Source organism: Mauremys reevesii, linkage group 2 (assembly GCF_016161935.1).
Source record: "Mauremys reevesii isolate NIE-2019 linkage group 2, ASM1616193v1, whole genome shotgun sequence".
Taxonomy (NCBI): Eukaryota; Metazoa; Chordata; order Testudines; family Geoemydidae; genus Mauremys; species Mauremys reevesii.
Window position 1 is genome coordinate 79925885 of NC_052624.1, and position 14376 is coordinate 79940260.

At 41.6% G+C, this 14376-nt stretch overlaps 1 protein-coding gene across 5 annotated transcripts in view; it reads left to right on the forward strand.

Moving 5' to 3' along the window:
- TMEM108 (transmembrane protein 108) overlaps positions 1 to 14376 on the forward strand; it is a 239179-nt gene that overhangs the window by 174175 nt on the left and 50628 nt on the right. The window contains exon 1 of one of the 5 annotated variants that reach the window (XM_039527738.1): positions 1079 to 1176. The exons of the other annotated variants lie outside the window; for them this stretch is intronic. The gene's annotated coding sequence lies outside the window, so the exon portion shown is untranslated. Of the gene's footprint in view, positions 1 to 1078; positions 1177 to 14376 lie in introns of those variants that run through there. 5 annotated transcript variants of the gene reach the window in all.

Genomic DNA, 14376 nt, shown 5'->3' on the forward strand with positions numbered 1-14376 from the left:
TGAGTGGTACTCTAGAAAGATGTGATTTTTTTTCCAGTTGAAACCATCCTATAAAATCACATAAATTACTTCCACTCAGAGCCTTACAACTGAAAGCTCCGATGATCAGTATGAGTGAGAGGTAGGCACATAATCATCAATATAGATTGGTTTTTGCAATTCATTTCATGAAGTGAGATTCTGTCTCTCGATTATGCCCAAATGATTTTGAGTTCCTAGTGACACTGACTATGAAGGGGGGAAAGTGTCTTTTGGGGTTTTTTTGGTTTTGTTTTAAATAGAAAGACTATAATTAATTACCAGCCCATGCACAGGAAACCTTACAAAAGCATTAAAGCCTAGAGATCTTTTAAATCATGTATTTACTGCTATTTCTTAATGTGTAGAAGTTAGGGAAAGCTGTTAACCAATTGAGTGTCACCTTTGTCAGCCACTATAATCTAATAAACTGTAAGGGGTTAATCTTTTATCTATTTGTATCTCCAGTAAAAGGTTCCTCTTGATTCAGTATTTGGAGAAATCCCTATTTATCCAGTCTAATTACTGGATAAACAAATAGAACAAACTCTTCATAAAGGAATTTTCAAATGGCTTTTTATGGCAAGACCATTGAATGGCCTGGAATTAAAAGTCATGGTGTGAATATACATGGGAGAGGGAACAACTTGGAAGAAATTTTAAAGATTATTAGAATAATTAAGGATGATTAGAAGGTCCAAAAAGCTTGGAACCTCCTGGCATCCAGTTAATAGGAAGAATAGCAGCTTTGTTATTAAATTATGTAGGGACACTAATTGAAGACAATAAAGAATAAAAAGGTCAGCCATCTTTCAAAGGCACTTTCAATTTACAGGCTGCATTATTCAAAGGCAGAATGCTGAATCCACTGAAAAAGGTTTCATGTTTAAAATTCTGACCTGTGTATTTATGGGAATGATATGCAGCTGCAGTTCTATTTACCTGTGGTACACAGAGTCAATGGCTTTTCTCTTCGCTTGTGAGTATCATGAGAGCAAGAAAAATGTGCACTTCTAAGCTAGAGGCCTAATGAAATATTATCTACCACGTTCAGTATCCAGGAGACCAAAGGGAAAAGCTGACATCCTGAGAGGTGCTTTTTTTGAGTCTCAGAACACATGACGTTGATTAGGAGGAGGAAGCATAAGTAGGGGAAAGGTATCATCTAACTTCTTTGAAATTCTGTGCAGTAATGAACTGTTATGGGGAGTAATTCAGTAGGCCAGTGTATTATAAACAATATGAGAGTGCAGCTAGGTAGTGTGTGAGCTCCTTTCAGCATAGGGATGAAGCATGTAACAGTCTTCAAGCAATGGTACTTTCTACTAGTAGTAATCCAGGCCTTGATGCTTTGGAATGCAGAATGTTTTGAAGAACAATGAGTCATTCAGATAACGAATTAAAAGTTTAGTCACTTACATGAATCAGCTGGGTACATAATTGGGCTAGAAAATGTCACAAAGCTAGATTCCTGTGAGATTTCCAACATTTTCTGTTCAGATAACTCAAAACAGTCTTTTAAATGGCAGGTCAGATCATCTGCTGCTATAAATTACTAATTTATCTCAGCAGAATATTTGCCCGGTATTTTGGCACTTACAGTCCTAGCTGGATCCTGGTACCTACAGTGGCCTCAAAATAGGGCTTCAGTGGAACAGAGGAGGTATTTAGATTTTGTGCAGGTCCCCTACACCTCAGTTAATTTCACCCACATGTGCACCTATCTTGTAACTGCACTCATAGAGTAACATCCTGCCTTGAGTTTCATAGTGCACAAGATGGAACAGGGACCAGACATTTGTTTCCCCATTCCCTCCATCTTTTAAATTGCATATGATCCACAGGCTTCTTGAATGATCTAAACCAGGGGTCGGCAACCTTTCAGCAGTGGTGTGCCGAGTATTCATTTATTCACTCTAATTTAAGGTTTCGTGTGCCAGTAATACATTTTAATGTTTTTAGAAGGTCTCTTTCTATAAGTCTATAATATATAACTAAACTATTGTTGTATGTAAAGTAAATAAGGTTTTAAAAATGTTTAAGAACCTTAATTTAAAATTAAATTAAAATGCAGAGCTCCCGGACCAGTGGCCAGGACCCAGGCAGTGTGAGTGCCACTGAAAAATCAGCTTGCGTGCCGCCTTCGGCACATGTGCCATAGGTTGCCTACCCCTTATCTAAACCTTTGTGTGAAGTTGTATTCCAAAGGCATAAAAAGTTGTGATGTTTTTACATTTGAAATCTATTTCACATAGATCCATATCCTTTACAATGTGTCAATAATGAGATACAGCTCCACCGACAAATCAAAAATGCAAACTCCCAGATAGCCAGACTACAGAAATGTTAGAGAAGCACTGATAGTGTCAGCAGTATGAATCTTAAGAATTTTGTGAGGAGGAGAATTCCGCCAAACTGGGGCCAAGTCTATTGCAGATGGTGCAGATGGTTTAACAAGTGACAGATTGGAAACAGAACCTAAATTATGAGCAAATACATAAACACAACTCAAATTTCTCCAATAGGTAGGAGTCAAAGTCTGAAGGGTCTTCAGTAACAATAACAACATATTAATTGTAATCCTCGAAAAGTAGCCAAGTGCATTGCCTGAATAAAGATGGAACATGACAAGATGCTAGAATAGCACAACAAAAATTGTAAACTAGTTGCCAAATTTGGAGTAGATTGTAAACAAAACAAATAAAAAAGGAGAGACTAGAAAACTGGCCAAGAATTAAGTATAATCTACTCTAAAAATTGCTATAAAATGGACCAAGATTTTGGTTACAGGCTACATTGCAGAGCTTGTCTGAAAATGAGAGACAAAAATTATCAAATTTTCTATCTGTTTTTCATCAAAAATTAATTTTTATTTATATTTTTGATCAGTTCTGTTAGGTGGTTAAAAATGTGTAAATCTTCCAAATATTAAAGAAGCTATAGACATGCTATAGAGCAGGGTCAGCAACCTTTCAGAAGTGGTGTGCCAAGTCTTCATTTATTCACTCTGATTTAAGGTTTCACGTGCCAGTAATACATTTTAACGTTTTTAGAAGGTCTCTTTCTATAAGTCTATAATATATAACTAAACTATTGTTGTATGACAAGTAAATAAGGTTTTTTAAATGTTTAAGAAGCGTCATTTAAAATTAAATTAATATGCAGAGCCCCCAAGACCGGTGGCCAGGACCTGGGCAGTGTGAGTGCCACTGAAAATCAGCTCGCATGCTGCCTTCGGTACGTGTGCCATAGGTTGCTTACCCCTGCTATAGAGCAAAGTTGTGTAACCAGTTTGAGCAGTGAAAGAAAGATCAGACTTGAGAATATCTCAACCCCAGCAAGTGTAAAAGAAGAACAAGTTCAGCAAAGCTGAGGTTACACAAATAAATCCTACAATAATCAGCATGTGGGAAAGGAAAGACCACATCTGATTTTGGACTCAGAATAGCAAAATGATTATTTATCCTGTCTGTAAAACAAACTAATGGGTGGAGGAAACTCTTGAGGTTGTTACCAGCATTAAATAGAAAGATGTATTATAGACTTTTGTTATTGGAAATGAGGGGAGTGTTTTGATACCTGAAAATGGGAAGTGAAAGAATACCGCTTTAAAAAAAATATCCAGGTTTGTCAGCCATGAGCGATCAGAAACATAGGGCTATCAAGGGAACAAAATTGTACACACCAAAAAATGTCAGGGCATCAGCAAAGGTATTTTTATACTTGACCATGAATAGCAGGGAAGGATACATTGTGATTGCACTGAACTCAATTGGGAAATGTTTCCTAGTGGTCTGAGCACTGGACTGGGAGCCAGAGCTCTTGAATTCTAATGCCAGCTGTGCCACTGATATGCTGCATACCTTAGGACAAGTAACGTTACACTAGCTTGTGACTTGGACTACACACCTATAAAGGAGCATTAATGGGAATAAGAACCTCCCTTACACCCCTGTGCCGTCTAACCCGACTTTGCGCCTGAGTGGGCAGGAGTAAGTGGGTGCTTTGCTCCTGCTACCTCCCTCCTGGGGCAAGTGGACGTAGATGCTGGTGAGTGGCACAGGAGGTGTCATAATTTATTGACCAGTACCAGCCCCACACTCCAGAAGAAGAGGGAGTAGTCTAACCTACTAACCTTCAATTTCTTGATCTTTAAAATGCAGATGATAGGACAGGGGTTTGGGGGTTGGGACTCCTCGGGGGTCACGAGGTCATTACATGGGGGGGGGTCATAAGCTGTCAACCTCCACCCCAAACCCCACTTGCCTCCAGCATTTATAATGGTGTTAAATATATTAAAGAGGATGTTTAATTTATTGGGGGGGGGATCGCACTCAGAGGCTTGCTATGTGAAAGGGGTTGTCAGTAAAAAAGTTTGAGACCCACTGTGATAGGATAATATTTATCTATGTCACAGGGTTGCATGAGGACCTATTAGTGTGTAAAGTGTTATTTATAGCTATTTTAAGCTATTAGATGCTTAGTATTAAGAGTATTTATTGGGTAACGTTCTGTAACAGGGGGCCTAACCTCTTTGCTGTGGCGTCTCCCTGCCGCCTTGTGCTATGTAATGCAGCAGTGGTGTTCTAGCCGGTGGGATTTTGACACTTCAGTAGGCATGCACAAGGTATGTGATGGAACACTAAAGGTGGATTTTTGCCATGCATGTATCTGGTACATTTAGCAGCACTGAACAGAATAATTGAAGTGGCACCTGCTAGTATTGTTGAAGTGATTCGTGTCCATTTTTCAGCAGTTCATTATAAAGTGGCCATACAAATCTGTTCTGTGCTGAAACTTGGTGCAAATAATGTATTTATCAAAGACTAGATGTGAGCTGTCTGGCTTCAGGTGCTCTCTTTGGGATGTGAGGAGTGTGTGGGGTTGAGGGGGTGTTTATATGTGAGCTCCAGTGATCAAAAATCATTTCAGTTTAAAACTTGCTCCAGGCTTTTAGCAGGAATGAATGACAATAATTTGGTTATGATAAAGTGTGACCTGATCCTTGGCTGGGAACTCAGACTCATCTGATACTGTTCAGAAGTGGCAGTAGATTCAGCTGATGTCAGGGGATTTGTCAGAGACATGGGTCATCTGCACAGAGACATTATGCTTCTGCCCTGTTTCCTAGCCCACATCCATTAGCCCCCTCCGGCTCTTTGGCAACTCTGGAGGGGAAACACCTACAAGTTATGACCACCATTAACTTATGTGAGTTTGTTTTGTAGCCTAAAATTAGGCTTCCATGGGGCTAGAGGGATGTGGGAACATGCCATGGAGCTGCTACTTCCCTGTTTACACACATCCTAGAACAGGGTCTGCAGCTGTAAGCTCTCTTCCACTAACGTAAGTGGAGAGGAGCATTTTGTTAGAAGATAGGCACTGATCCTTCAGGCCACATGACTTAAACCTGTGAAAAGACTGGTCCCTCAGTGTATTCATTCTGCTGCTGGAATATGGGCCTGTTCTTTTTTTCTCTGAGAAACACTCCACCTTCTGGAACAAGAAAGAGCCTTACATGGTAAAGAGGCTGTAGAATTTCATAGTTCTGCAGTGCTTCATCACTCACTCATTTCCTCTTCAGTTTTCAGAGTTCCAGAATGCTATTTCATGTAATAGGTTTTGTTTATGCACTGAGCATGCTTTGTGAAGCCACCCTTGGGAGCCAAGCCTGGCTGTTGGGAAGAGATGTGGTTATAAGGGAGATGTTTATAGCAAGGATTACTGGCTAGTACTTTGGTATGAAGTCATATCGTAGCCATCATGTTACTTCTGCCCTATGCCTTGCCCCTTGACATTTCTGAATGACTTTTATCACTTTGATCTACTCAGGTGCACTGCGGGATGAAGCAAAGGAAAGGATAGTTAACTTAGCCCTAAAGTCTGCACATAGTCTCAGTGTTCCTCTTCATTCAGGATACAGATCCGTCTTCCCTCCCTCCAAACACAATCAGAGTGACAGTCAGATAAGTGTCTAACACTGTCTCATCTGTTTATTGACTAAGAAAGCAAAATCACCCCCCTTTAGGAGGCATATATGTGATATCTGCCCCCCCACCGCCCAAACTGTTCTTTCATCCAATCTGTAATATGTGCTGATCACACAGGAAGGAAGGAAGGAAGCATTACCATGGGAGGAACACATACTGACAGGAGATTTTAATTTTATAGATCTAGGCAGAAGACATGCAGCCAAATGAAATGGCAGCTTTCACCAACACACGTTTCAGAGGGTTATTTTGAAGAGCTGTTGGTGCTAGATCACTTCCTGGGAGAGGCGAGACAGTGATAAATGTGGAAAGGAAATAGACCAAGCTGTTTAAAGAAGGCAAGGCATTATTTTGCAACAAGAATTCAGCCTGTTAGTACTACCATAGCGTGACAGCTGTGGTGTGACTGAGAGCTCCTCACATGGGGCCCAGTCCCAGTGAGTGTGTCTCAGACACAGCAGGAGAGCCTATTAAAAATATAAGGAAACTCCCAGCCATCCTGTAAAAACACATCTTCATGTGTGACAATTTATTTAACCCCATGTTTTGACAAAAGAACGGGCATGTCATTCGGAGAAATCGGTATTCCTTCCTTCCCTCTCCTACAATCACTCTCCGTAAAGCTTGAGACATCCATACTGGAGCCTCAGGGTTCTTCAGAGCACATACCACCACTACCCTTTGCTCAGCACTGCGACACAAAGTAACTGCAGATGCCATTGGCAGCGCAATCTCCATGGAACACCCAGTTGTATATAGTGTCTTGGGACTACTCTGGGGAGTGAACAATTAATTGCTAATTAAACATGGCTTAAGGCTATTTTCACAACTCCTTTGAGAAGATGATTAAAGGAAAATAAGTCAGTATGTTTTCCATTTGGAAAAGATAAAAATCCCTATTACCGGGGGGGGGGGGATGGGGGAGTATTCCTGCACTGACGGCTTGTGACAAGGCGGGACGGGGTCTTATTCAGCAAGGACATGTAGGTGCAGTAAAACTTTCCCTAATATTTCTATTCTAAGGGTGAGATTCCGGTTCCTCTGAAGACAGTGGGAGTTTTGCTAGTGAATTCAATGGGAACAAGATCAGGCCTTACACTGCAGTTGCTTGTTTTTGTTTTTTGGGTTGGGGGGGGGGTTAATAGGGGGACATGTACATTGGAACCAATGTTTTTAAAACAAAGGAAAGAAATCTTCGTACGGGGAGCAGACTGTCTGGTCGGTCATTTTCTGTATTCCCTTGGCTACTGCTGTTAATTTTTTTGTATGTAATTGTGTTTGACTAAGAGCTTTCTCCCTCCCAATTCTACTGTATCTGCTTGATGCTGCAGTGAAATCATAATCCTTTGTTTATGACCTCACAGTCTCTTGCCATGGAAATTTAGCTTTGTGACTTCACTGGTGTATTAAGAAGAAGGCGAAAGATAGAGTGTGTGGGAGACAAACCTTTGTTCAAACAAAAGGGCCAGATTCAGGCCTCCGTGTAAATCCTGGGTAACTCATTGAAATAAATTGAGTGAGTGGGCACTTGGCAGTGATCTGACTGAAATCAGAATCTGGCCTAAGTTCCCTCTGATACCACTGAATGTGTGTGAAACGTGAAAGGTTTTGTATGTGACTGGGGGCTAGATTTTTGCAGAGGGTCTCCCATTTGTGCTTGTGCAATTTCGCATGAGGGCCAAATCACAACAGCAGCTTATGTCAGAATAAAAGGTGTCAGACATTCCTCACGATGGGAACTGTGCTGGGAGACTGGGTTATTGTGGTGCAAGCGGAGTTTGCTAGTGTAAATTCATTCTTTTCTTTGTATGGACAAGTAACAGGGCACGAACTGTAACTGTACATGCAACTCATTTGAGGCCCCTTTGAAATTCTGGCCCTTTACATTTAAGCAGAATATATTGTAAAGCACATTGGCACAGGGAAAGTTCCTCTTTCAGTAGGCCAGTGCCAGTAATCCAGGTACATATCCAGTTTCTTAGCCTGGTATGTACAGTAGCTTTGTCTGATCTGAGACCCTATTATGAAAGCAGTAAATGTTCCATTTAATTCTACATGTTCATGAAGTTTATATGACTATTTACCGTATTTTCCGGCGTATAAGACGACTTTTTATACTAAAAAACAACCCCCAAAAATCGGGGATCGTCTTATACGCCGGGTATAAACATACTGTAGCTTCGGCTACATACAGAACGTCCCTATTATTACCTTTTAGCCCGCTGGATGTGTCCTAATACAGTACTGTAGCTTCGGCTACATACAGAACGTCCCTGTGCTGATACTGTATGTACCGCGCTGAGCCAATCCCGGCAAGCGGTGTATTCTATTAATGCATACAAAGCCTGCTCGGATTGGCTGAGTCAGAGAGGTGGGCTATTACAACCTTTGCCAATCCGAGCAGGCTTTGTATGCATTAATAGAATACACCGCTTGCCGGGATTGGCTCAGCGCAGTACATACAGTATCAGCACAGGGACGTTCTGTATGTAGCTGAAGCTACAGTACTGTATTAGGGCACATCCAGCGGGCTAAAAGGTAATAATAGGGACGTTCTGTATGTAGCTGAAGCTACAGTACTGTATTACCGCACATCCAGTGGCCTAAAAGATTAGGGACGTTCTGTAAGTGGGTGTACAACAAATGGCTGGTAGAAAAGACCCCATCATGGCTCCAGCAAGAAAAAGGACATTGAAGCCAGTTTCAAGCTGAAAGTTGTAAACTTTGCCAAGGAACATAATAACTGTGCTGCTGCAAGTCAATATGGAGTAACAGAAAAGATGGTCCGAGACTGGAAAGCAAATGAAGATGCATTAAAGAGTATGCCAAGGAGTAAGTGTGCATTAAGAAGAGGCACCCCACATTGGTCAGAACTTGAAAAGCACGTAGCAGACATGGTGCATGAGCATCGTCAAAATGGTTATGTAGTGACACGAAACAAAATACGTATGTTTGCACTTCAGTGGGCCAAATCTAACCCAGATCACAGCAAAGGATTTAAGGCCACTGTATCCTGGTGTACTAGGTTCTTGGAAAGGCATAATCTGGTACTGAGGCAAAAGACCAGAATTGCACAAAAATTACCTGCAGATCTCGACGGCAAAGTAAGTCTTTTCCATCGATATGTAATACAACAGCGCAAGAAACATGCCTATGCGTTAAGTCAGATCGGAAATATGGATGAAACTCCTATGAATTTCGATATGGTTGGAAATAAAACTGTTAATCCAAAAGGTGCAAAAACAGTGTTAATTAAAACAACAGGACATGAGAAGTCCAGTTTTACAGTGGCACTAGCATGTACAGCTGATGGCGCCAAACTAAGACCAATGATTATTTTTAAAAGAAAAATAATGCCGAAAATCAAGTTCCCTGTTGGAGTTTTTGTACATGTGAATGAAAAAGGCTGGATGGATGAAGAAGGGGTAAAGCTATGGCTTGATAATGTATGGAGTAGGCGACCAGGTGGTCTTCGTCAAGAACGTAGCCTACTGGTGTGGAATATGTTCAGGGCTCATTTAACTACCAGCACAAAGAAAAGGCTGGCAAGAATAAACACAGATGCGGCAGTTATTCCTGCAGGATTGATATCATTGGTACAGCCACTGGATGTGTGCCTAAACAAGTCATTTAAAGATCGCATTCGAGAACAGTGGAATGAGTGGATGGTTAGCAGCGAAAAGTCATTCACAAAAGGAGGAAACATGCGTGCGCCACAATTGGATGTTTTGTGTAACTTTGTCATAAAAGCCTGGAATGATATTGATGCAGAAACAGTAATCAAGTCTTTCAAGAAGTGTGGCATATCAAATTCTTTGGATGGTATGGAGGACAACTTCTTGTGGCAAGATGAAGGGGAAGCCGAAGCTGAAGCCACACCATCTGATTCGGAATTAGATCCATATGATGACTGTCTTACAAATGTACCACAAGATGTCATTGATGAACTTATGATGTCAGAGGATGAACATGATGAAGATTTTGAAGGATTTTAAGTACCGGTAAGTCAAAACCATTTTAATTAAAATTATTTAAATCAAATCTGATGTTATTAAATGGTGTTGCCTTGGAAGGGGGGGTAGTCTTATACGGCGAGTATAGGCCAAAACGTATGTTTTAACTGGAAAATTAGGGGGTCGTCTTATACGCCCAGTCGCCTTATACGCCGGAAAATACAGTAAGCACATTTCAAAAGGTGCAGAATAACAGCACTAAACCCTGCAAGTTCTGCATGCTGTGTATGCAAAGGACCTGTCCTGAGAGGGACAGAGGTACTGAGTGCTTGCAAGTGTCATTGACTTCAGTGGTAGTTGAAGGACATTGATCAGTATCAGACTACAAAATTTCCCACAGCCCTGCATGAAACTTCAGTAGAACATTTTTGGCACCGGCCAATAGGGCTGTATTGGTATCGCTCTTCTGGGTCTGAGACAAGCACCCACAGGGGCATGAAGGTGGCTAATGTGATGAACGTATCATATCTCAGTCTTTCCCGGTACAGCAGAGCTCCCCATTCCTGTGCACCGTTCTGCACCATTCACCTCAAAGTGGCAGAAGGGAAAGATTCTAGTCAGCATTCACGAGGAAAGCCTCTGTGGAGAAAAAATGGCAGAAGTACAGACAGTGAAGCTGTCAGAATAAATATCAAAATTCTGAACTGAATCCCTCCCACCCCCCACTGCAGGATTCAGTCTGCCCTGATACAACCTGCTGGGTCAGTACAGTTGAACAGTTACCCGAATACTCTGTATAATTTGTTGTCCTTGCTGATGAAAATGGTCGCTTGGGACCATAGGTACCATGCAAGGATAGACAGGGGTTATACTAGAAAAAGAGTAAAACATGTTTTTTATAAAATAAGAGCCAGATTGAAGGCCTGAGCTGAAGCCACTGTGAGTCTTTCTGTTGACTGTAGTGGGCTTTGGATAAGGCCCTAACCTTCTACACATTTCCCTTACCAAACCCTGAATCTTTTAAATTGTTTGATTATATTATATAAAAGAGCCCCTCTCTACTGTCCTGTATAACCACTCCTTCCATCCCACAGTCCCATATAAATCACTGGCTGCTTCATTCTTGGCAGCCTTCTACCTCTGAGCATCGTATTGTGGAACCAGCATACGCTATGCACAGGTCCAAGTCCCACCATGCCCCACATTGGTTTGCAGTGGTGCGTGGCTCCTCTGACAGGGTGTCCACCTACAACTACTGCTCCCTAAATAATACAACCGACACTCCTGGACCATAATCAGTTTTCTGACAATGTGCCATCTGGTTACTGCTACCCCAAGTGGAATACCACAGTTACAACATGACAATACTGAGGGCACACACGAGATGTGGGGTTTTATATATATCAGTTAATACTGGATTCTGGTTCCTGGGCCACGCAAAAGCTACTCTCAGTGCAACTCAAACTGTGGTGCCAACTTTACGTCTCATTTTGCTCGTGTACCATCCTGGCACAACTCAGGCTCAGTAGCAAAGCAGCTGGATGTTTGGGCCACTGTGTACACAACTTGGACACTTCCTTTTGCCCAGAGGAAAGAAGTCAACAAGTGATTGCCTTTCCGTGAATCAGAAGTGGAGATAGTGATGCTGCTGTTGTGATCTATTCCCATTTGCAGTTTTGAATTGAAAAATGACTAATATGATCATTCTTTGACTGGCAAAGCTGTAACACCACCAACATAGCTTGGAGCCCGGTCAGCTCAGTAGTGGAGACCCTTTGTAATATACATGCACCATGTTTCAAAAATATTTGCATCAGCTAATGCATTTCCAGTTGAGTCCGAGGCTGCAGGCAAACCCTAGATTTATTACCTCTGTCATCTGTAAAATAGCCTCCCTGTACCTCACATCAACGTTCTATCAAACCAGAAAGCTACTTACATTTTATGGCATGTAACATTATACTCATTTGCTGTCTATATGTATTACATTCTTGTATGGGTTTAAATGTTAAGGGACATCTTTTTGCCTTATTTGATTTGGGGGGGGGGGGGGGGAGAAGCATGCATTAGTAAAACTGCTGTCATTTATTCCATCACATCAAAGGCAAGTACGGTTGAACTAGCTAATCCATTACAAGAGAGGTAATACATCATCAGTTATTTGCTGGATACTAAATCAACCACTGGCTCAGGAGACAAACTTATGGATTTGATATGTGGAAAAGTATAGTGAATGTGCAGTCATGATACACAGGATTAATTTTAATATTTCCTAGTCTACAGTGATTGCGATGCATCAACATCCCCCAGCGTGCGCACACACGCTCCCTTCCCCCCCCCTCCCTTGGTGTTCAATTTACATCCCAGCTATCAGTCACTTGCAGGGTGATTCTATGCTTCAAGATTAGCGGAACAGCCACTGAAAGAGAACCAGAGTAGTGGTGGCTGTCATACTGTTGTGTCCTAGCACCTTTACACATGATGGTTTCTGGGAGTTAGGTAGCTGTTCAAAGATGTTGACTGTGCAGGTCTTTTAGTATTTCCTGTTTACATTAAACTGTCATAAGATGTGAAAGTGAAGTGGGTAATTTGCCTTCACCTATAACCCATCCACATCCCACTGAAATCACTACAGTTTGGATGGTCTGTAGGGATGCAAGTGGTGGGTGAAATTTGGCCTCAAATGTTTTGATTTATTTTTATTATTATTATAAAAAAATTTAAAATTTGCCATTTGCCTGACAAGGTTCATTTGTGGCATGCTGTAATGTGTCCAGCTGTTTAAGCCACGGTCACAGACCTCCTGAATAGCTCAATGCACAGGGAGACTGCACTAACTGCATCCTCAGCCCAGAGTGGAAGGGGGCAGGACGGGACCCCATGGGCACACGACAGGTGTAGTCCCTTCATTCTCTTGAGTTGTGGTTGACCCTTCGGCAGGCTTTGCAAGCCGGGGGTGAAAGGTTTCTTCCACGACGCATCAAAGGTCCAGCTATGGCATGCGTCAGCTTCATTTTCTGCCAAAATATCATTTCAGGGCTTTTGTGGCCTGTTGTCAAACCATTATTGCTGCTTCACATGCAATCTTTTTGTGGCTGGATTTCCTTATTTTTATAAAACGAAAAGAATAACAATATCCAAATTATGTACTAACCCAGTAGTTCACAACAGCTCCTTATTTAACACAACAATGCACTGTTGCAACGGATTGTGTCTCTGCTTACATTGAGGTTTGGTGTGTATAGATCATGGACCCATTAAATATCAGGCAGGTAACAGCTCCCGAAATAAACATCATCAGCCCTGGATGGTGTCTGCTCTCACTGTATTGAAGACCTCATTCCTGAGCCTTGTCTTTGTATTGCAGTCAGCATGCCATGCCTGCCGAATCCAGGCCAGGACTTAGGGAGACTTGGTGTGGGGACACTAAGCAGCAGGGTCTGTGTTAGACAGTCTAGGAGCTGGAGAGCCAGAAAGGCCCACAGAGTCAGAGCCTTAATAAACAGTTATCTTTGCATTTATTCATTATAACCAAGTTCTGTGTCTTCTCTGCTAGGACAGATTATACAGTTCTGATGGGCAGTTGCCTTCTGAAATTTGTCCATCCCTTGTACATCTTAAGCCAGCTAGTGGTGCCCCATTAGCCCATGATGACCTCACTTTCCCTTAATGTCCATCTGTTCTACTATCCCCACTTTAGAAACATAGCAGAAGACTTTCATTTTAAAAGATGACCTTTCCCTTCCCCCTAATCACTAAGCAGGTCCCCCAATCTTTCTCTTCTGTTTGTTGGTATTATTACATTATATTTTTATTTTCAGCATGTATAAAGTTTTTATAATGGAATTAGCCTACTTTGCTCTGAAGGGCCTGTTGCTGGTTGCTTTATAAATAGCATTATTATATTTTTAAATGAAAGTGCTCTATGTTCACTGAAAGCCTGCATGCTAAATCGCCTTATTAATTTGTCTCTCTACCTGTCAGTGCTCTTGTATTAGCCCCATTAGCCTAAATGGGAGTTCTGTGCATGCACCTCAGGGAGCACAGCCCCATAAATATGCATGCCCAGTAATCCATTTTTAAAATGGAACAACATTGCTATTACAGTTAATATTTCAATACAGCAAAAATATAATGGGCTGGATTTTGCTCTCAGTTATGCCACCCAGTTGATTTCAATGCACTGTAGTTGCATTACTGAGTGTAACATCTATACACTTAGTCCACATTATGAACTAATCATTCTCAAAAGATCATTGTAAGGATAAAACTGCTGTTGAGTCCTCCTGATAGCACACAAATCATCTCCCACTTCTTGTTTTAGAAACAGGCTTCAAAAATGGCAGATTTTTTCTTGGGAAGCCCTTTGGCCACCTCCATTTTCTTACCCTTGTGCTTCCCCACCTCCACCATCA